Source organism: Gorilla gorilla, chromosome 5 (genome assembly GCF_029281585.2).
Source record: "Gorilla gorilla gorilla isolate KB3781 chromosome 5, NHGRI_mGorGor1-v2.1_pri, whole genome shotgun sequence".
Lineage (NCBI taxonomy): Eukaryota > Metazoa > Chordata > Mammalia > Primates > Hominidae > Gorilla > Gorilla gorilla.
Window position 1 is genome coordinate 25,110,534 of NC_073229.2, and position 23,981 is coordinate 25,134,514.

Here is a 23,981-nt window from a genome sequence, read left to right on the forward strand (position 1 = left end):
CCTGGGGTAAGTCCCACTCAGTCATGGTGTATAATCCTATGCTTTTTTCTAAGAGTTATATAGCTTTATAAATAGCTCTTACATTTAGGTCTATGATTGATTTTGAGTTACTTTTTGTATATTATGTAAAGAAGGGTCCAAAATCATTCCTTTGCATATGGATACCCAGTTGTCCCAGCACCATTTGTTGAAAAGCCTGTTCTTTCCCCACTGAATGATCTTGGCACTCTTGTTGAAAATCAATTGACTATAAACATAAGGGCTTATTTCTGGAACTTCAATTCTGCTCCATTGATCTTTATATCTTCCTTATGCTGTGCCACACTGTCTTGCTTACTGTAATAACTTGTAGTAAATTTTGAAATCAGGAAGTATGAGTCCTTCAACTTTGTTCTTTTTTGAGACTGTTTTGGTGAATTTGGGTCTCATATTTCTTAGAGTCCTTTTTAACTTTACCTCATCTGGGAAGAATTGCCTTCACTGAGTTGTGGCTTAAGATTATACACCACAGCAGTGCTTCTTAACTTGGCAGTACATAAGAATTACCTGGGGGGCTTTCTATTTTTTGTTTTTATTTTTGGAGACCAAGTCTCGCTCTGTCGCCCAGGCTGAAGTGCAATAGCATGAGCTCGGCTCACTGCAACCTCTGCCTCCCAGATTCAAGCGATTCTCCTGCCTCAGCCTCCCGAGAAGCCGGGACTACAGGCATGCACCACCATGCCTGACTAATTTTTGTATTTTTAGTAGAGACGGGGTTTTACCATGTTGGCCAGGCTGGTCTTGAACTCCTGACCTCAAGTGATCTGCCCGCCTCAGCCTCCCAAAGTGCTGAGATTACAGGGATAAGCCACTGTGCCTGGCCTATATAAATTCTTATAGCCTGCACATTTATAGTATTTTCCCCTCTTTTATTATTAGCTTTTATTTTACTTTAACTGCTTATGTTTATGGTATCCATGGTTCTATTATTTTATTCTCTCTTTTTTTTTGACACAGAGTCTCGCTCTGTTGCCCAGGCTGGAGTGCAGAGGTTTGATCTTGACTCACTGCAACCTCTGCCTCCTGGATTCAAGCAATTCTTCTGCCTTGGAATTACAGGCACACGCCACCACGCCTGGCTAATTTTGTATTTTTAATAGAGATGGGGTTTCACCATGTTGGACCAGGCTGGTCTCGAACTCCTGACCTCAGGGGATCCACCCGTCTTGGCCTCCCAAAGTGCTGGGATTACAGGCGTGAGCCACCGCAACTGGCTTGTTTTATTCTTCTTTATATTTAATCTTTTTCTTTTTTCTTTTTTTTTTTAAATGGAGTCTCACTTTGTTGCCCAGGCTGGAGTGCAGTGGTGTGACCGTTGCTCACTGCAACCTCCACCTCCCGAGTTCAATCATTTCTTTTGCCTCAGCCTCCTGAATAGCTGGGACTACAGGCCCACACCACCATGCCCAGCTGATTTTTGTATTTGTATTTATTTTTAGTAGAGACAGGGTTTCACCATGTTGGCCAGGCTGGTCTTGGATTCCTGACCTCAAGTTATCCGCCCGTGTCAGCCTCCCAAAGTGCAGGGATTACAGGCGTGAGCCACCACGCGGGGCTTAGTCATGTTATTATAGGTGTCTTTGTGGTAAATCACTTTAAATCCCTTGTGGGAGAAAGTGGGATGTAAATAAAAACATTTAAAGCTTGACTTTTCCTTTCAAGAGCCTAGTATAGTGCATGGAACTTCCTGTTCTCCATAAAATATGTTTTGAGTTCTAAAAGGAATAACTGGCTGAGGGCTGGAGGTCAGAAAAAACTAGGTAAACCGTTATCAAATTGATTAGGACAAGGATCCAGCCAACCCCATTCATCATTTATCAAATACCTACCGTGCTACATGTTTGCCTTGCCATTTGACCATTGTGCTCAAATCCAGCAGAGTAAGGATGTCTGCTGGAGATCTCAGTACCATGGACTTGGTGATGATATCCACATCTGTAAAATGGGTTAACAGTACCTACCTCACAGGCATGTTGAGGGAATGAGGTGAGATGATATATTCAGAGCACTCACCCCAGAGTCTAGCACTTGGTGAGTTTGTCAATGTTATCTTCCCTCCTCATCTCCTTCCTCAATTAGATGCTGTGACTCCCTACTAAGATTGTATTTACTTTACAAAAGGATATAATTTGTCGAATGTGCAAATGAACTTTGTCATGCTTTGATCCAAGGGAGTTTCTAATCTTTTTGGGGGAGGTGGGAAAGGAGAGTAAGAAATGAGAGGCCAAGCTCTCCACGCGGCCCATGATAAACACCAGGCAGCTTTGTGTGGAATCATCACTTGAGGGTTTGAGTAGCAGAAACATGATGCTGGAAGACATTAGAAGAGAAAGGTCCATGGGCCACAGAAGGAGATAGGTGTGGAATGAGAATTGCCGGCAGCAGCCATCCTTAGAGAAAGAGGTAAACTCTCCCCTCTGCAGGGGCCTTGACTCTACGGCCTCAAAAACTGTGAGCTCTCCAGACAACTTCTTCCTTGTGCATCACATCCAACTGCTGTAGCCCTTCCTCTGCCTCTGCGCTTTTCAGTCTGGACCCAGGACAACACCAACAGCAGGGCCCTGGTGCCAACCAAAGCCCATCAGGGAACTGCCCCCACAGTATCTACTTTTTTTTTCTTTGAGATGGAGTCTTGCTCTGTCATCCAGGCTGGAGTGCAGTGGCACAATCTTGGCTCACTGCAACCTCCGCCTCCTGGGTTCGAGCTATTCTCCTGCCTCAGCCTCCAGAGTAGCTGGGACTACAGGTGCCCACCACCACGCCTGGCTAATTTTTGTATTTTTAGTAGAGACAGGGTTTTCAGGCTGCTTTCAAACTCCTGACCTCAGGTGATCCACCCGCCTTGGCCTCCCAAAGTGCTGCGATTACAGGCATGAGCCACTGCGCCTGGCCAAATGACAATTTTTAAAAATTGAGGATGGCTGGTGGCAAAGGAGACTCTTATGCTACTGGTTTTCTGGAGTCTATAGTTGAGCTTTAAGAGTCTTGGTTCAGGGACAGGCCTGGTGGCTCATGCCTGTAATCCCAGCACTTTGGGAGGCCGAGGCGGGGAGGATCGCTTGAGGTCAGGAGTTCAAGACCAGCCTGGGCAACATGGCGAAACCCCATCTCTACCAAAATTACCAAAAAATTAACTGGGCATGGTGGTGCACACCTGTAGTCCCAGCTACTTGGGAGGCTGAGGAGGGAGAATCATCTGAGCTCAGAAGGTTGAGGTTGCAGTGAACTGAGATGGCACCACTACACTCCAGCCTGGGTGACATAGTGAGACTCTGTCAAACAAAAAAAAAAAAAAAAAAAAAAAAAGATATTGGTTTGGTGTTTCCTAGGACCACTCCTTCTCCTTCTATCTCAGCCCTATTTTATAATCTGATAATGCAATTTAGGTTGTGCGTTTTAAGGTGAAGATTAATGAACTATGCAGTGGCTTCCTTTATTAACATTAAAATTTTTTTTTAGAGACAGGGTCTTGCTCTGTCACCCAGGCTGAAATGCAGTGTCATGATCATAGCTCACTACAGCTGTGACATCCTAGGCTCAAGTAATCCTCCTGTCTCAGGCTTCTGAGTAGCTGGGACTACACATGTGTGCCACCACGTCTGGCTGTTTTTTTTTTTATTTTTGTAGATACAGGGTCTTGCTATGTTGTCCAGGCTGGTCTCCAACTCCTGACCTCAAGCCGTCTGCCCATATCAGCCTCCCAAAGCACTGGGATTACAGGTGTGAGCCACTGTTCCTGGTCCCTTTGTTACTTACTGAGGAAGATAAATATAGACATTTCATGCCTTATTCCACGTTCAGCTCCTACATTTGCAGTGTCACCTCCCACTAACTTACTCTCCAGTCACAGTGATATAGATATATAAGGAGTTGTCCCAAACCCACCATGCTGTACCTTTGCACATGCTGTTCACTCTTCTTTGAATGTCTTCCCAACTTTTGTATGCCTTGAAAATGTTTATTCATTCTTCAATATCTACCTTAGACTTTAGCTTTCTCCATGAAGTCTTCCTGGGGGAAGTCTTCCATCCTCAAACCCCTACTCATTTTTTTGTGTGCCTTTTTCAGACTCTATTTTCATTCTTGCATATCAGTCTCCCTTACTACACTGTGAGTTCCTTCAGTACAAAATCTCCATATTCTTTATATTTGTATTTCCAACACTATGACTATCCCTTTTATGTGTGGGTGTGATGAATGTTTCTGCAATTTTATATTAAAAGAAAAAAATTCATGAAGGGAATTTCTGAACTTATTGTACACCAACAGGTTGGCAATCTACTTGTAGAATTATCCCCATCTTAGTTATTGGTTAGAATGAAAATTACACCCTTATGGGGACACTCCCAGAAAAGCTTGTAAATTTTCTCAATTCTTTGTTTATCTATAAGATGGCATGAAGCCATAAAATAAATTATACATGTGAAGTATATAATATGCTGTGTAATTACAGATGTGATGCTAGTTGAACCCACTTCTCTGCAAGGGCTTTCTCTAAACAATTAGTATTTGGGGCCAGCTCTGTGGTATGTTTGATTAATACAATTTAAACAGAATAAAGCAACCAGAGTAAAACCAACCAAACTAGCTGTCATATCAAATCCATCCAGTACATATCTATTTTAAGGTCTTCTTTTACATTTTAACCAGTATGATGTATTAGTTATGCCTTTTCGTTTGTGCTTCTCAGGAGGCCCATTTCATGTAGGACACTAAAGTATTTGAGGACACATTTGATTCGGAGGCAGCTTACCCTTCAGTTTAGTAGTGGATATCCCTGAAAATCAATTCCTGATCAAACTGAAGGTTTAAAATCATCCAAATGAAATTGCAGGCTGGGCACAGTGGCTCTTGTCTCTAATCCCAACACTTTGGGAGGCCAAGGTGGGAGGATCACTTGAGCCCAGGAGTTCGAGACCAGCCTGGCCAACATAGCGAGACCTCATCTCTACTAAAAATACAAAGGAACGGCTGGGTGTGATGGTGCGTGCCTGTAGTCCCAGCTATTCAGGAAGCTCACGGGGGGAGGATCGCTTGAGCCTAGGAGGTTGAGACTGCAGTGAGCCATGATCATGCCATTGCACTCCAGCCAGGACAATAGAGTGAGACCCTCTCTAAATAAATAGAAAAAAAAGAACAAAGAAGTTGCAGAGGTACTTGAAGAGGCTGGTAATAAATGAGGACCATATGCTCTCTCTTTTAAACATGTACCTGTCTGAAGCTTGAACTTGAGCTTCATTAGTATTCCATGGATGTAATTTTTTTCCTCCTTAAATTACCTGCTTATGCTCCTTTCTCCATCTCACAGAGAAGTGAGATTTTCTATAGTTCACAAGCATAGTTTGAATATCTACTATGTGCCAAGCACTAGGAGGCACAGGACCTCAATGCTCGTGCCACTCTGGGTCCTAAATCCTGTAGCACTCTGGAGCCAGTGCCCTGGGGGTGCAAAGGCTGCGGGATTCTGGTACAGCTATAAATGCCTGAACATCCCCAGGAGGAGAGTTTTAACTTGAATCTTTGTGTGCAGATAACATGACTGTATGGAGCTTTCTCTTAAGATAACATAATTCATAATGCCACAAAATAGGAAACGGACATATTTTATCCAAAAAAGTAAATTAAAAGGGCTATCTATGCAAGACATAATGTCTTCCCCCCATCCGCCTTTTTTTCTGCAGAAGAGAGGCTGGAAGATCGACAATTTTCTAGCCAAGCCAGCTTCAGACATTTGTCAGCTGAGGTCATTCTTTATATTCCCATATTTGATATAAGACTTCAACATGGCAAAGTAAGTGCCACCAGAATTATAAAACTTTGGCATAGAAAGTGACATTGGAGAGCATTATCTTGGCATCTTGGGGTGGCCCAGAGGGCCTCGGGGTTAGCTTCCTAATTCCAAGGGTGAATCTTGCAACTCCTGTATTCACTGGAACGAATCTCTCCTACCTATGATTTTTGTGGATTTAGATATATTTTGGTGTCTAACACAAAACATCCTCTGAATAAAAGGCTCATCATTACCATTCACTCTTTGAAAAAGTATCCCATTCCAAGGAGTACCATAACCATGTTGCACCTTGCAATCATCTCTTCCTCGTATCTGCCAATGCTCCTTTTATTTTATTTTTTGGAAATCTTTTTTATTGTAGTAAATTACATATATACAATAGAATTTTCCATTTTAACCAAAGTGTACAATTAAGTGCTACTAAGTACGTTCACAATGTTGTACAACTATCAACACTATCTATTTCTCAAACTTTTTCACTACCCAAAACAGAAACTCTGGAAGCATTAAGCAATAACTCCCCATTCTCCCCTTTCTTCAGCCCCTGGTAATCTATATTACACTTTCAGTGTCTATAAAATTTCCTATTATAGGTATTTCATATAAATGGAACCACACAATATTTGTCTTTTTGTGTCGAGCTTATTTTAGTTGGTATAATGTTTTTAAGTTTCGTCCATATTGTAGCATGGATCAGAACTTCATTCCTTTGTATGGCTGAATAATATTTCATTGTATGGGTATACCACATATTGTTAATTGATTCATGTGCTGATAGACATGGGTTGTTTCCAGCTTTTGGCTATTGTGATTAATGCCATAACAAACATTGACCTATACGTATCTGTTTCAGTCCATGTTTTCAATTCTTTAGGAGTGGAATTGCTGGGTCATGTGGTAATTCAATGTTAGATGTTTGGAAAAGTGTCAAACTGTTTTCCACAGTGGCCGCACCGTTTTCCATTCCCACTAGCAATGTACCACATTCCAATTTCTCCATATCATCACCAACACTTGTAATTCTCTGCATGCTTACATATGTATATGAGATAAACATCCCAATGGGTGTGAAGTGGTATCTCATTGTGGTTTTGGTTTGCATTTGCTTAATGGCTAATAATGTTGAACATCTTTTTATGTGCTTGGTGCCATTTGTCTCTCTTCTCTGGGGAAATGTCTCCTCCAGCCTTTTGCCCATTTCTTAAATTGGATTGTTTGTCTTATTGTTGTTAGGAGTTCTTTATATATTTTGGATATTAAACCCTTATGAGATATATGGTTTGCAAATGTTTTCTATTCCATTGGTTGTCTTTTCACTTTCTTGATAATGTCCTTTGGTGCACAAAAGTTTTTAATTTTTAAGTGCAATTTATGTTTTCTTTTGTTGCTTGTGGTTTGGTGCCATATCTAAGAATTTGTTGCTAATAAATCCAAGGTAATGATTGATTAGTGTTTTCTTCTAAGAGTTTTATGGATTTAGCTCTTATATTTAGGTCATTGATCCATTTGAGTTAATTTTTGCTTATGGTGTAAGATAGGGAATCAACTTCATTCTTTTGCATATGAAAGTCCAGTTTTCCCAGCACTGTTTGTTGAAAAGACTTTTCTTTCCCCCATTGAATGGACTTGGCACCCTCATTGAAAATCATTTGAGCATAGACACACAGGTTTATTTCTATACTCTCAATTCTATTCCATTAGTCCATAAGTTTATTCTTAGGCCAGTGCCACACTGTTTTGATTATTATATCTTTGTAACAAGTTTTGAAATTGGGATGTGCGAGTCTTCCAACTTTGTTTTTCTGTCTTGAGATTCTTTTGGCCCTTTGGGTATTCTTGCAATTCCACATGAATTTGAGGACCACCATTTACATTTCTGCAAAAAATACCTCAAATTGTTCTTTGTCCTCTTCCCATAAAGAGCATTCAAACAACTGCCTCCTTCCCCAAAGGCCACCCCGGCTCCGGCTCTCTTAGGCTCTCTGTGTGATTCTTATCACTGGTTTTGGTCCTATCTGCCTCCCAGGACAGGGTAATCATCTCCTTAGGTGCAGACTTCCAAAAGCCTGGTCTGCTCAACTCCTTTATCAACAAGCTCCTTTTGGAGGCCTAAGAACCATTTCTGATATGGGGCTAATGGTTTTTTGAGCTGCATTAAGAGAATAAGGGGAGAGATAGTGGGGTTGGGACTTAAGGGCTATTTCTATGGAGTGGAATAAATATGATTGCATTCTATCTCTGACCTTTTTGCCAACCTACCCCATTCCCTGGGCCAAGGGAAGAATCCTACATGGACCTATGGGGTGTTAGCTATCATCTTAGCATGAATTTGCTGAGCCCCTAATATGTACTGGGTTGGGCAGTGTAACCATCAGTACACAAGAAGCCCTAAATTCATAACCTCAAGGAGTTTACCATCTCCTGGGGGAGTTTGCATGACATATGAATGTTCCAAATATCTAAAGCATGTGCATGATACATTATTCAATATCATGATGCGTTTTCTGTTATAGACAATACATGTGATTGAGGTTCAGCTGAGGGAGAGTGTCATGTGAGCTGCAGTCATCAGAGGGCTGCATGGAGAAGGCAGTATACAAACCGGGATGGATTTCCAGAGGTAAGGAAGAGAGGACATTCTAGTAGCTGCAAGAAGTGTGATGAGAGGAGATGAAAACAAAATCCAAGACATAATGGGGATTTAATGCCTCTGTGAACCAGTAAGAATCTCAGTTTGAGTGTAAACTACTCATATGAGAGAAGAGAAAGGACCCACTTGCAGAGCCAGGGTGGAGCCAAATTGAGAAGGTCTTGAGTCAAGAGGAGTTGTCTGGAACTGTGGTGTTCTGGGACTTAGGAGCTCATCCTATCCAGCTCTGGCAGCCACTGCCTTTCCAGTTTCTATAGGACTCATTGTTCTCAAGGTGAAGGTGAAATGTGGCTCTCACAGACACATCAGTAGGTTCAGGAGTTTGGAAAAACTGCCAGGCACACCCGTCTGTATCCAGCTTTTATCCAGGCCACCACCCTGGTCAAGGCCCTTGTCACCTCATACCTGGAATGTCTGACTAGTCTCTCATCTGATCTCCCTGCCCTCAGGCTCAACTGTGCTCCAAACCCCAGGACAAATGAACACCAGTTAAATGTGCCTGCAACAATGTCAATGGCATGTTGTTCCTTTGCTCAAGAGCATCCTACAGCTAGGATGTGGACTTCTGTCTCTGGATCTCAAGGCTCTCCATGATCTTGTGTGCTTTTACTGTCCCACCAACCTCCCACTGCACCTGCAAACAAAGCAATCCCATTTGCTTCATTCGTTCAGCTTTTCAACTATTTTCTGACCATCTACTGCACCTCAGGCATAGGTACTGTTGTGAGCTGAACGTGTCTCCCTTAAATTTGTATGTTGAAGTCCTAACCACTAGTATCTCAGAATGTGACTATATTTGCAGACAGAGTTTTTAAAGAGGTTATTAAGTTAAAAATGAGGTTACATGAATGGTCCCTAATCCAATATGACCGGTGTCCTTCTAAGAGGAGGAGATGAGGACACAGACACATACACACAGAGAAGACCACATGAAGACAGAGGGAGAAAAATGACATCTACAAGCCAAGGAGAGAGGCCTCAAGAGAAACCAACCTTTCTGACACCTTGATCTTGGACTTCCAGCCTCCAGAACTCTGAGGAAATTAATCTTTGTTGTTTAAGCCCCCCAGGCTGTGGTACTTTGTTATGGCAGCTCTAGCTGATGAAGACAGACTACTTTGCCAGGCCACCCTCAATAGCAGCATTTATGTGCACTGCACACGCCATTTTCTTACAGAAATAATGAGATGATTATGCACATATTCTGCAACTAAATTTTTTAATGTAGCAATATTCATAAGCATCTTCCATGTCAGTACTTACAAATCTGCATTCTTTTTAGTATGTGCACAGTATTCCATGTTCTTCCCTCAGTCTTTTTTTTTTTTTTTTTTTGAGGCAGAGTCTCACTCTGTCACCTAGGCTGGAGTGCAATGGCATGATCCCGGCTCACCACAGCCTCCACCTCCCGGGTTCAAGCAATTCTCCTGCCTCAGCCTCCTGAGTAGCTGGGATTACAGGCGCACACCACCATGCTTGGCTAATTTTTGTATTTTTAGTAGAGACAGGGTTTCTCCATGTTGGCCAGGCTGGTCTCGAACTCCTGACCTCAAGTGATCCACATGCCTCAGCCTCCCCAAGTGCTCGGATTATAGGCATGAGCCACTGTGCCCAGCCCCATCGGTCTTTTTAATAGAAAAATTCCCATGACGTCAATTTTATTAAAACTTCTGGAACCTATAGCATGACTGAATCTTTTTTATTCAAAGCTCTATGTTGCCTTCAGAATGTGAAGCTGGATTCGAATGCCAACTTTCTATGAAAAGGACCATAGACACCCCCTTCTAGAACTCCCATATTTTAGAGATGCAAAGACAAAGGGCCAAAGAATTTCATTACTTTCTCAAGGTAATTTCTATGGTAAATACTGAATCCAGGGGAAGAGGCCACACCTTCAGGGTTATTCTCACTGTATCACAGTGCCACTGAGATGGAGAGACCATGAGTACCTTTCCTGGGATTGCTATGCCAGGTTCTATTCCTTAGCCCATTTAATCATTGCTTTTTATTAACATGGAACAAAAAAAAACCCATAGAATTAAGTGTGACCCTAGAGTCAGCTGGTCTACCCTCATCTTATAAATAAGAACACAGAGGACCGGAGTTCCCTAGGGAGGGTTTTGAGGTTGATCGATATTTCCTATGACTGAAATCATACAATACGTGTCTGGCTTTTAAAAAAATTTAAATCTGATTTTGTTCATTTTAGACTTCAGTCCCTCCAAGAGCTTCCTATTACACTTGCAATGAAGCACACACTCCTCCAGGCTCCAGGACTGATCTGGGTCCTGCGGCTCAGCCTGTTGTCTCCTCTGCCCACCACGCTTTTTCATACATCCTCCTTGCTGTTCTTTAAACCACAAAATATTTATTGAGAAGCTATTTCATGTAAGACCCACTGGCAGATATTACAGGAAATACGAGTCAGATTTAACCATGGTCTTTTAAAAATGTTTTATTAAAAAAATTGTTAATTAAAAAAAAATATTGTAGAGACGGGGTCTCACTTTGTTGTCCAGGCTGGTCTCAAACTCCTGGGCTCAAGTGAACCTCCTTCCTTGGCCTCCCAAAGTGCTGGGATTACAGGTGTGAGAGCCACTGTGCCCAGCAAACCCTGGTCTTAAATGAGCTTTATATGTATTTCTCTAGATAGATAGACAGATAGAAAGACAGAATGGGCTGGGGTTCATTCTTTCCTTCAATTACTTAGTAAAAAATTATTATCTGTCTATACATTTTAAGTCCAGAGCTAAGCACAGTGGACACAAGGCAAGGGCCCGGAGTCCAGCAGGGAGGACAGCCTGGCACATCACTCATAAGAATGGCATGCACTGAGTCCTGAGAACAATCAGAACAGTGAAGAGGGCTCTCTCATCAGCCTAGGAGGGTCGGGTGGCCTCTCAGGGGAGGTGACAGTTGAGTTGTGTCTTGGAGTGACACGGAGTTAGTAAATGTGGGAAGTAGGGAGTAAGGTGAAGGTGGGCCAGGGAGGAGGGGAGGCAGTGAGAACTGCCTGTGTGAGGCTCGAGTACGTGGAAGGACGTGTGGAAGAGCGTGCCGCACGGGAGAACTGTGCACACTTCAGTCCTGGTAAAGGGGGCATGTCAGAGCAGTGGGCGGAGCAACCAGGGGCAGCTGGGCTGCCACGTGAACAGAGCTAAAAAACTATCCCCCACCACAATTTTATTCTAAGCACGTTCTATTTTATTTGATTAGCATTAAAAGAAAAATTATGTATAGAATTTTATGTCTTTTATAGAGCTCATTGGTGGTGTAGTGGGCACTGGATTTTATTTGTGTGTTGTGGCAGCCAGGGGCTAGTTAGGAATTTATTTTATTAACTCACGCAAAAAGAGTCATAAATTTATAATTTTATTAGTACTTATTATACATGGTAATTTCTCTCTCTCTCTCTCTGGATCAGGGGTATATATATATATATATATATATCCTGATCCAAAAATCTGAAACCTAAAATGCTCCAAAATTCAAAACGTATTGAGCACCCAAGACATCACAGGTAGAAAATTCCACAACAAACCTTATGAGACAGGTCACAGTCAAAACTTTGTTTCATGCACAAAATTAAAAATATTGTACAAAGTTACCTTCAGACTATGTATATAAGGTGTATATGAAACATAAATGAATTTCCTTTTTTGACTTGGGTCTGATTCCCAACATATCTTGTTCTATACAGGCATACCTCGAGGATATTGTGGGTTTAGTTCCAGACCACCACAATAAAGCAAATGTAGCAATTAAAGTGAGGTACAGATATTTTGGTTTCACAGTTCATATAAAAGTTATGTCTAGACTATATTGTTGTCTATTAAGTATGCAATAGCATTATGTCTAAAAAAGGTATATGCCTTAATTTTAAAATGGTTTACTGCTAAAAATGCTAAAAATCATCTGAGCCTTCAGTGAGTCATAATCTTTTTGCTGGTGCAGGGTCTTTTGTCAATGTTGGTGGCTGCTGACTGATCAGGGCGGTGGCTACTGGAGGTTGGGGTGGTGTGGCAATTTCTTAAAATGAGACACAATGAAATTTGCCACACCAATGGACTCTTCTTTTCACAAAAGATTTCTCTAGCAGGTGTTGCTGTTTGATAGCATTTTACCTACAGTAGAACTTCTTTCAAAATTGGAGTCAAGCCTCTTAAACCTGCCACTGCTTTATCAACTAAGTTTATGTAATGGTCTAAATCCTGTGTTCTCATCTCTACAGTGTTCATGGTACCTTCACCAGAAGCAGATTCCATCTCCAGAAACCACTTTCTTTGCTCATCCATAAAAAGCAGCTCCTTATCTGTTCAAGTTTTCTCATGAGATTGCAACAATTCAATCACATCTTCAGCTTCCACTTCTAATTCTAGTTCTCTTGCTATTTCCACCACATCTGCAGTGACTTCCTCCACTGAAGTCTTGAATCCCTCAAAGTAATCCATGAGGATTGGAATCAACTTCTTCCAAACTGCTGTTAACGTTATATTTTGGCCTCTTCCCATGAACTACGAATGTTCTTAATGGCATCTAGAATGGTGAATCCTTTCCAGAAGGTTTTCAATTTGCTATGCCCTCATCTATCCAACGAATCATTGTCTGTGGGAACTATAGCTTTATGAAATGTATTTCTTAAATATTAAGACTTGAAAGTTGAAATTATTAAGTCTTAAATATTAAGACTTGAAAGTTGAAAATTGCAGCTCCTTGATCCATGAGCTGCAGAATGAATGTTGTGTTAGCAGGCATGAAAACTACATTCATCTCCTTGTACATCTCCATCAGGGTTATTGGGTGACTAGGTGCATTGTCACTGAGCAGTCATATTTTCAAAAGAATCTTTTGTTCTGAACAATGGGTCTCAACAGTGGGCTTAATATATTTAGTAAACCATGCTATGCTGTAAACAGATGTGCTGTCACCTAGGCTTTGTTGTTCCATGTATAGAGCACAGGCAGAGTAGATTTAGCGTCATTGTTAACAGCCCTAGGATTATTGAAATGGTAAATCAGCACTGGCTTCAACTTAAAGTCACCAGGTGCATTAGTCCCTAACAAGAGAGGCAGCCTGCCCTTTGAAGCTTTGAAGCCAGGCATTGACTTCCTCTATTCTAGCTATGAAAGTCCTAGATGGCATCTTCTTCCGCAGAAGGCTGTTTTGTCTAAATTGAAAATCCATTTAAATCATCAATGCTATTAGCTAGATCTTCTGGATAACTTGCTGCAGCTTCTCCATCAGCACTTGTTGCTTCACCTTGCATTTCTATGTTATGGAAATGACTGTGCTTCTTAAGCCTCATGAACCAACCTCTCCTAACTTCAAACTTTTCTTCTGCAGCTTCCTCATCTTTCTCAGCCTTCGCAGAATTGAAGAGAGTTAGGGCCTTGCTCCGGATTAGTTTTGGTTTAAGGGAATGTTGTGGCTGGTTTGATCTTCTATCCACACCACTCAAACTTTCTCCATATCAGCAAAAGGCTGTTTGCTTTCTTATCATTCATGGCTCTCTGGAGTAGCACTTTTAATTTTCTTCAAGAACTTTCCTTTGCATTCACAACTTGACTAACTCTGTGGTGCAAGAGCCCACCTTAGCTTTCGACATGCCTTCCTCACCAAGCTTCACCATTACCAGCCTCTGCTTTAAGGTGAGAGACTTGCACACTTCCTTTCACTTGAACACTTAAGAGGCCATTGTCAGGTTATTAACTGGCCTAATTTCAATATTGTTGTGTCTCAGGGAATAGGGAGGCCTGAGGAGAGGGAGAAAGATGTGGGAAAGGCCGGGTGGTGGAGCACAGAACCCGCAAAACATTTATCAATGAAGTTCACTGTCTTATATGGGCGTGACTTGTGGTGCCCTAAAACAATCACAATAGTGACATCAAAGGTCACCGGTCACAGATCACCAGAGCAGATATAATAATAATGAAAAACTTTGAAATATTGCAAAAATTACCAAAATGCGACAGAGGAATGAAGTGAGCATATGCTGTTGGAAAAATGGCGCTGATAGACTTGCTTGACACAGGGTTGGCCACAAACCTTCAATCTGTAAAACATTCAATATCTGCGAAGCATAAAAAAGCAAATTGCAATAAAATGAGGTATGCCTGTATATACAAATGTTCCAGAATCTGAAAAAATCCAAAGTTCAAAGCATATCTAGTCCCAGGCATTTCAGATAAGGGATACTCTGTGTGTGTGTGGGTGGGTGTGTGTGTGTGTGTGTGTATGAATTTTGAGAGTGTTGTTTATTTTTATTTTGTAAATACAAGGTCTTGCTCTGTCACCCAGGCTGGAGATCAGTAGCATGATCACATTTCACTGCTGCTTTGAACTCTGACTCAAGGAATTCTCCCTCCTACCTCAGCCTCCCAAGTAGGTAGGACTCCCAAGTAGGTGGCGTACACCACCATGCCTGGCTAATTTATTTTATTTTTTCTAAAGACAAGGTCTCTCTATGTTGCCGAGGTTGATCTCGAACTTCTGGCTTCGAGTGATCCTCCCTCCTCAGCTCCCCAAGTGTGTGTGGTTTTTTAAATCCCCTTTTGCGGGTGAGGCAATTGAGGAAAGGCTGAGGACACACAGGTAGTGGGTGAGCAGGAAGGGGCTGCATACCTCAGGGACACATGGGAAGTCCTGCCCCAGCTCCCTGGATGAGTGTGGCCTGAGCCAAGGGAGGGAAAGGAAGGCTGAACAGAAGGGGGTAAAAAGCGGGGAGGTTTAAGGGGCAGACTTGGGAGCACTGGAGCGCAGGGGGAGGGAGAGGAAGGAACCTAGAACAATTTCTAAGTTTGTGTCATGGACAACTGAGAGACCATGGCATTCCCAGAGGTGGGGGGAAAGGAAGAAGGCGCAGGCGAAAGAAAACAAGCCCAGGCATTGCTGTGGAACACAGCAGAAGAGGACACGTGCCCCAGACCAGGAGCATGGTGCTGTGAGCGGGTACCAGGAAAGGCCCCGAGGGTGCTGTGTCTTTTAAAATGGGCCTTGCAGCCAGATGCAGTGGCTCATGCCTCTCATCCCAGCACTTTGGGAGGCTGAGGCAGGTGGATCACCTGAGGTCAGGAGTTCGAGACCAGCCTGGCCAACATGGTGAAACCCTGTCTCTACTAAAATACAAAAATTAGCCAGGCATGGTGGTGGGCACCTGTAATGCCAGCTATTTGGTGGTGGGGGGGTAGGGATGGTGGCAGCAGGGGTCTCAGGCAGGAGAATCGCTTGAACCCAGGAGGCAGAGTTTGCAGTGAGCCGAGATTGCACCACTACACTCCAGCCTAGGCAACAGGGCCAGACTCCTTCTCCAAAAAAAAAAAGAAAAGAAACAAAGGGCCTTGGATTAGGTTCAAAGGGCTTTCAGCAGGTGAGGTTGCAATGGAGAGTGTTCTACAGAGAAGAAACAGGTAGGGAAACATGAGATTGTGTGTAGGGAGTAGTGACCGTATATTTTGGTCAAGGCGCTCCATCTGTGGCCGGAAATGTGTTTGAGCTGGCGGCGTAGAAATCCTGGGCTGGGCTTGCTGATGGAAGGCTGTCAGGACGGATCTAGGTTGGCTTAGAATGGGGAGATAATGGAAGTGGGGAGACCAGTTTGCAGGGTTTTGCAATGATGCAGGGAAGAGGTAAGGTGCCCTTGGATTGGGTGGGGATGCTGGTATTGGAAAGAGGAGGGTATAAAGGGACCAGGGACATAGAGTCAACAGGCTTTGATAACTAGAGGTAGGGCTAAGCGGGTAGGGAGGTAGTCCAAGGCCATCCTGAAATTTTTGAGCTTGGGGTGAAAGAAATAAATTCATTTTGGGGAATACTGTGGTAAGACAACCATTGCCTATCCAGGCAGTGCAGCCCAGAAGGTTGACAATGTGTCTGGAGAAAGTCAGTGCTAGATTTGGGATCATCCTCCCAAGGTTGCAGCTGAAGTCTTGAACAACAGATGATACTGTGGAGGACAGAGTGAAGAGACAGGAAGGCAGCAGAGGATGTAACCTTGCCAAACAGCCCGTTTTGGGGGCAGGAGAAGAAGGAGGCATCAAAGGTGACTGAGGCGATGTAGGAGGAGAATGAGGGCAGTGCCAAGGTTCAGAAGTCTGGAGAGGGATTTCAAAGAGGAGGTGGCATAAATCAAAAATCACCTCAAAACCCAGGACCCGGCAGGGCGTGGTGGCTCACACCTGTAATCCCAGCACTTTGGAAGGCCTAGGTGGGTGGATTGCCTGAGGTCAGGAGTTCAAGACCAGCCTGGCCAACATGGTGAAACCCCGTCTCTATTAAAAATACAAAAATTAGCTGGGCGTGGTGGCGTGTGCCTGTAATTCCAGCTACTCGGGAGGCTGAGGCAGGAGAATTGCTTGAATCTGGGAGGTGGAGTGTGCAGTGAGCTGAGATCATGCCGCTGCACTCCAACCTGGGTGACGGAGTGAGACTCCGACTCAAAAAGACAGAACAAAACAGCTGGGCACGGTTGCTCACACCTGTAATCCTAGCACTTTGAGAGGCCAAGGCGGGCGGATCACCTGAAGTCAGGAGTTCAAGAAAAACCTGACCAACATGGAGAAACCCCGTTTCTACTAAAAATACAAAATTAGCCAGGCGTGGTGGCACATGCCTGTAATCCCAGCTACTCAGGAGGCTGAGTCAGGAGAATCACTTGAACCCAGGAGGCGGAGGTTGCGGTGAGCCAAGATCATGCCACTGCACTCCAGCCTGGGCAAAAAGAGTGAAACTCCATCCCAAGAACAAAACAAAACAAACAAAAAACAAAAAAACAAAAACCAGGACCTTAACTATTTAGCAAGCTGCTGCTGCTTTAGTATTTGGTCCAAGAGTAGATACAACCCTTTCCCTCTTTTTCCCCTCTTACTGTTAGATGCTGGAACTTTCAAAGACTTTTCTAAGTATTGCCAACAGAGAGCAAAAGAGAATACAGTAAACATCAGATCTGCAGGGTATACGGTTCTCATGCCAGCACAGCCATGGTGCTCTATGGGGCTCGTGGGTTTCCCTCCAAAAGGGAGCAGAGATCCTCACACCCCAGCCCGAAGTTGGTATGGCCCCTTGGAGTTCTTGGCTGGGCTCCCTGCTTCAGGGGGTGGCTTCCACTCGCTGGCCTCTTTCTGCTGCCATCACATAGGGGCCCCTGCTCTGACAACTGGTATTTGCATCTGGGCAAGATGGCAGCCTGTCCAGGCCTGGCCTCCCTCTTCCTTTGCCCAGCATAAATGACCCCTTGTCCTGGTCAGGGACACCAGGAATCCTGTCACTCTTCCCAGGAGACAGTGACTACAAGCAGGGCCAAGAGCCCAGTGATAGGCTAAAGAGCTACCAGCACTGCAGTGTGTAACGGACCGAGTCATGCGGTGCAGCTGGGGCATGCGGGAAAGGAGGCAGTGCTCTCCCTTGGAGCCAGGTGTAGCAAACACTGCCGCGGTGGAGGAGGCTGGGACTGAGATGAGCCTCTAGGAAAGGACGTGAAAGACGCTGGTGGCTTTTGGCAGAGCTCACTCATCGTAGGGCAGGTTGGACCAGACAAACTGCAGACGGTTATAGCATGAGTGTGGAAGCTGTGGTGTGGACAGCCCCACTGGAGAGATCTGGCCCATTCCTCCCTTCTCCTGCATCCCATGCAACCTGGCCGCTCCAGCTCCTGTTCAGGTCTCATTAGTCCAGGTGATTCAACCACATGGAAGCAGAGGCCCCATCATTCCCCGCAGGCTCACTGCCCTCTGTGGGGTGGGGCTGTCCCTTTACCTTTCCGAGAGTCAGCTCTTGTGGCTGCACCCTCTGACTTAGGTTTGGGGTGTATCCTGGCAATTTAAAGAATCACCCAGTGTTGCAATCATAGAATTGTGGCATTTTAGGGCTGAAACAGATTTCACATATACAATGTCATAGAACTTCAGAATTTAAATAACATGTGGTATTGATCCTATCTGGTGTTGTCCTGGAACTGGTTCATACTGGCTCCCCAGGGCCACCCTAAGAAGGTGGAATGCACCCTCTAACTAGAGTTTCCATCTCTTCCATCCATCCTTTCCTTTCCTTGCCTGTCTTACACTTTAATTTTTTTTTTCTTTTGGTGACAGTCTCGCTCTGTCGTCCAGGCTGGAGTGCTATGGCTCAATCGGGGCTCCAGTGATCCTTCTGCCTCAGCCTCCCCAGTAGCTGAGACTACAGGCTTGAGCCACCACGCCTGGCTAGCCTTCAAGTTTTTTGTAGAGATGGGGTCTTACTATGGTGCCCAGGCTGGCCCTCAAACTCCTGGCCTTAAGTGATTCTCCTGCCTTGGCCTCCCAAAGTGCTGGGATTCCAGGCGTGAGCCGCCATGCATGCTGCTCTGATTTATAAGTGTCCATGCTTTCTTGACTTTTATCCTCCTGTAAAAGTCCTAACCAGAACTTTGAGCTCAGCTGTGCAAGTACAGAAAAATCACACTGTGGGGGAAAATGCAAGCATCAAAGTTAATTTGCTTTCGTCTTGAATTCACATTTATCACAAAGACAATAGAGCGAGTCCAATAACCCATTCTAAATGACATATTTCCAGTCTAGTTTGTTTCTTCTTACTTGTGGTCACGCTGTTGACCCCAGCCTACAGGGCATGCCACTTTTCCCCTCAAGGGCAAAGAAGCCTCTAATTGTTGAGGATATTACAAATACACGATTGTGTCTGCATCTCCCTGTTGCATTCCACCTAAGTATAATAAGAACATTGCCCCATATTCAGCTTAAACTATGAGAGGGAATTTCAGGAGGGGTTTAATAGCAGTCAGTCTCTTTCCCCTGAGAACCTATTTTCAGAGGAATTATTTGTCCCTCACTCCCTATTAATAGTGCAATAACATCCTCCTGCTTCTGTTTTTTGACAGGATTCTAGGCTGGTGTGACCAGACTATGCTTTCAGCATCCACTCATTGAAATAGAATGCAAAAGGCCAGGCGCAATGGTTCATGTCTAGGACTTTGGGAGGCTGAGGCAGGTGGATCACTTGAGGTCAGGAGTTCAAGACCAGCCTGGCCAACATGGTGAAACCTTGTCTTTACTAAAAATACAAAAATTAGCTGGGTGTGGTGGCAGGTGCCTGTAATCCCAGCTACGCGGGAAGCTGAGGCAGGAGAATCGCTTGAACCCAGGAGGCAGTGGTTGCAGTGAGCTGAGATTGCACCACTGCACGCCAGCCTGGGTGACAGAGTGAGACTCTGTATCAAAAAAAAAAAAAAAAAACGCAAAAGATTTGGATTCTAAATTCTGCTGCTAATTAATAACATGACCCTGGGTAAGTCGTTTCGTGTCTCTAGGCTGAGGTTTTCTCATCTATAAATGAAGGATTTGGACAAGGTCAATGATGGGCTAGTACATTTTTTAACAATCAGCTCTTAGTGAAGTAGGAGGGGAGAGAAGCCTGATTTGTAGTGTTTGTCAGTTTCTGTGGTGTAAATAATCCCACTAAAGGCCCATTTCAAACTACCAATTTGAAGTAAACCGGCTTGAAAATATCCTGAAAATGAAGCCATTGGCTCTCGTGAGCCAGTTATTTAAATTCTGAAGTTCTATGACATTGTATATGTGAAATCCGTTTCAGCCCTAAAATGCCACAGTTCTATGATTGCAACACTGGGTGATTCTTTAAATTGCCAGGATACACCCCAAACCTAATTAACAGCATTCGCTTGCTGCCTCCGTGCACTGGCATCCTGATGAAAGCTGGCTTTGGTCCAGATTCAGAGCCAGACGCCGTGGAAGCAGAAGCTGCTCTGACGCTGTCGTGGCTGTGAGTTGGGGAACTCGGGCCTTGAAACTCACTCAATCAAGAGCTGCTGCTGCCTTCCCTTCTTTTGGTCAGGTGGGGATGATTCATTCCTGTGTTATTTCAGCCACTGTTTCCCAGGGTGCCTGGAAGCAGGGAAGGCCTGAGAGCTTGAAGCAGACAGAGGAAAAACAGGGAGAAGGAGGAGAAAGGGACCCGCCTTGGGTAGGGCCCCTGCTGAGTCGTGGGCAGGTGTGAGTCATTCCTCTCTGCTTCAGCAGACACACCTTTTGTCAAGTTCTGAATGCCGGGTGGAGAATCTGCCTATACCAAGCGCCTTTGATCAAGTCAGAACAGGTTTCCTGAAAGATCATTCCCATTAAAATTAATGGAATCAGAATAGGCTGATCTTTTCTGTAATGCGACGTGTTTCTTTTCAACATGTTTCCTAAATGCTTAGAGAGACCCCCTAAAAGTACAGAAGAGGGAGAAAAGAGGAAGAAGTGTGCTTTCACATCCCCAGGGCTCGGGACTAGAGAGAGAAGGTAGTTTTATATTATCCATTCCTGCCTTCCCAACCAACCTCCTTACCAGCTTACCAAATAACTGACCAGCAAGGACAGTGAAGAGTGTAATGAGCATGAATCCTCATGAGCTGCCATATTATGATCAAGATCTTTCCATTGAGTGTGTGTGTTGCTATTGAATTAAGAAGAAAAGGTCTAGAAGGGAAAGACTTGGCATACAACTAATTTCAAAGTCTTAGGGACACACTTTACAGCCATAAGGATGGCAACTATTGAAAACAGAAACAACTCCTCTCTCTGGTCCGTGTCTTCAAGATGATAAAGAAAAGAAGGAACAATAGTTGTGCCAAAAAGAGCCGCGGCCACGTACAGCCTATTCGCTGCACAAACTGTGCCCTATGTGTGCCCAAGGACAAACCCATTAAGAAATTCGTCTTTCGAAACATAGTGGAGACCGCAGCAGTCAGGGACATTTCTGAAGCGAGCGTCTTCGATGTCTATGTGCTTCCCGAGCTGTGTGTAAAGCTACGTTACTGTGTGAGTTGTGCAATTCACAGCAAAGTAGTCAGGAATCGATCTCATGAAGCCTGCAAGGACCGAACACCCCCACCCCGATTAGACCTGCGGGTGCTGCCCCACAACTGCCAGCAAAGTCCATGTAAAGAGCTGAGTCCTTAAAGACTGAAGACGAACTATTCTCTGGAAAAAAATTAAATGGAAATTGTACTTAAAAAAAAAAAAAGAAAACACAAACAAACAAAATAATAATGGCGGGTGAGGGTGTGGAGAAATTAGAACCCTTGTGCATTGTTGGTGGAATGTAAAGTGGTGTAGCCGGTGTGGAAAACAGTATGGGAGTCCCTCAAAAAAACTACACAGACGATTACCATATGATCCAGCAATCTCACCACTGCGGTTACATCCAGGAGAACTGAAAACAGAGTCTTGGCTGGGCACAGTGGCTCACGCTTATAATCCCAGCACTTTGGGAGGCCGAGGCAGGCGGATCACTTGAGGTCATGAGTTCAAGACCAGCCTGGCCAACACGGTGAAACCCTGTCTCTACTAAAAAATACAAAAATTAGCTAGGCGGCCAGGCAAAGTGGCTCATGCCTGTAATCCCAGCAGTTTGGGAGGCCGAGGTGAGTGAATCATTTGAGGTCAGGAGTTTGAGACTAGCCTGGCCAACATGGTGAAATCCTGTCTCTACTAAAAATACAAAATTAGCTGGATGTGGTGGCACATGCCTGTAATCCCAGCTACTAGGGAGGCTGAGGCAGAAGAATTGCTTGAACCCGGGAGGCTGAGGTTGCGGTGAGCCCAGATCGTGCCATTGCACTCCAGCCTGGGCAACAAGAGTGAAACTCTGTCTCAAAAATAAATTAGCCAGCCGTGGTGGCACGTGCCTGTAATCCCAGCTACTCGGGAGGCTGAGGCAGGACAATCACTTGAACCCAGGCATGGGAGGTTGCAGTGAGCTGAGATCGCGCCACTGCACTCCAGCCTGGGCGACAGAGCAAGACTCTGTCTCGAAAAACAAAAGAGAAAAGAAAAGAAAACAGGGTCTTGAAGGTATATTTGTACACCAGTGTTCACGGAAATATTATTTGTGATAGCCAAAAGGCGGAAGCAACTGAGTAACCCATGATGATGGATGAATGGACAAACACAATGTGGCCTGTCCATACAATGGAATATTATTCAGCCTTAAATAGGAAGGAAATTCTGGCACATGCAACAACAAGGATGAACCTCGAGGACATTACGCTTAGTAAAAATAAGCCAGACACAGAAAAACAAATACTGGATGATTCCATTTATTTGAGATACCTAGAGGAGTCAGATTCATAGAAAGAGAAAGTAGAATGTGGGTTACCAACGGCTAGAGTGAGGGGGGAATGGGAGTTATTGTTTAACGGGTACAGATCTTCAGTCTGGAAAGATGAAAACGTTCTGGAGATGGATGGTGGTGACGGCTGCACAACGGTGTGAATGTGCTTAATGTCAGTGAACTGTACACTTAAAAACGGTTGAGATTTCTGTGAATGTGTATTTTACCACAATTTGGAAAATATTCTACACATACACATAAGAACGACAATAACCAAAAACGCTGGAGACAAACTCCCTGGGAAAAAAAAAACTCTCTTTTTTTTTTTTTTTTTTTTGAGACAAGGTCTCACTCTGTCACCCAGGCTGTTGTGCACTGGCACGATCATGGCTCACTGTAGCCTCAACCTCCTGGGCTCAAGGGATCCTCCCACCTCAGCCTCCCAAGTAGCTAGGAGTACAGGCACATGCCACCGCACCCAGCTAATTTAAAAAATTTTTTTAACAGAGACAGAGTTTCATTATGTTGCCCAGGCTGGTCTCGAACTCCTGGCCTCGAGCAATTCTCCTGCCTCAGCCTCCGAAAACGCTGGAATTACAGGCACCAGCCACTGTGCTGGGCCTTCAATCTCTATTTTGTGTCTTTATAAGAAATATGAGCTCAGGCCGGGCTCGTGTGGTTATAGATAGATGTGATTATAGAAGTGGTGGCTCACATCTATAACCGCAGCACTTTGGAAGGCCAAGGCAGATGGATTGCTTGAGGCCAGGAGTTCAAGACCAGCCTGGCCAACATGGTGAAAACCCCTCTCTACTAAAAATACAAAAATTAGTTGGGTGTGGTGGTACATGCCTGTGATCCCAGCTACTCGGGAGGCTGAGACACAAGAATTGTTTGAACCTGGGAAGCAGAGGTTGCAGTGAGCCAAGATCGTGCCATTGCACTCCAGCCTGAGCAATAGAGCGAGACTCTGTCTCACAAAAAAAAAAAAAAAAAAGGAAAAAGAAAGAGAAAGAAAGAAAGAAAAAAAAGAAATATAAGCTCAGAAAAGTAACTTGATCAATATGAGTCTGTTTGGTTATCTGTAAAATGGAGATGATAATGACATGTACTTCTTAAACCTGCTGTAAGGTTAAAATGAGACAGTCAAGTAAAGCCCTTGGTACAGTTTTGGCACACAGTATGTGCTCAATAAGTGTTAGTGGCTGGGTGCAGTGGCTTACGCCTATAATCCCAGTACTTTGGGAGGCTGAGGAGGGAGGATCGCTTGAGCCCAGGAGTTCAAAACCAGCCTGGCAAATATAGCAAGATCTCATCTCTTAAAAAAAAAAAGTGTTAGCCATTACTATTATTGAATCATCGGACATCATGGTTGAAAATCAACTAGAAGCTCTCCAT

The 23,981-nt window shown here is 44.1% G+C and overlaps 1 pseudogene; it reads left to right on the forward strand.

Annotated features, from left to right (window-relative positions):
* The first annotated feature begins 21,067 nt into the window (after nt 1-21,067).
* LOC101154571 (putative ribosomal protein eS26-like) lies at nt 21,068-21,414 on the forward strand (annotated as a pseudogene).
* Nucleotides 21,415-23,981: the final 2,567 nt, after the last annotated feature.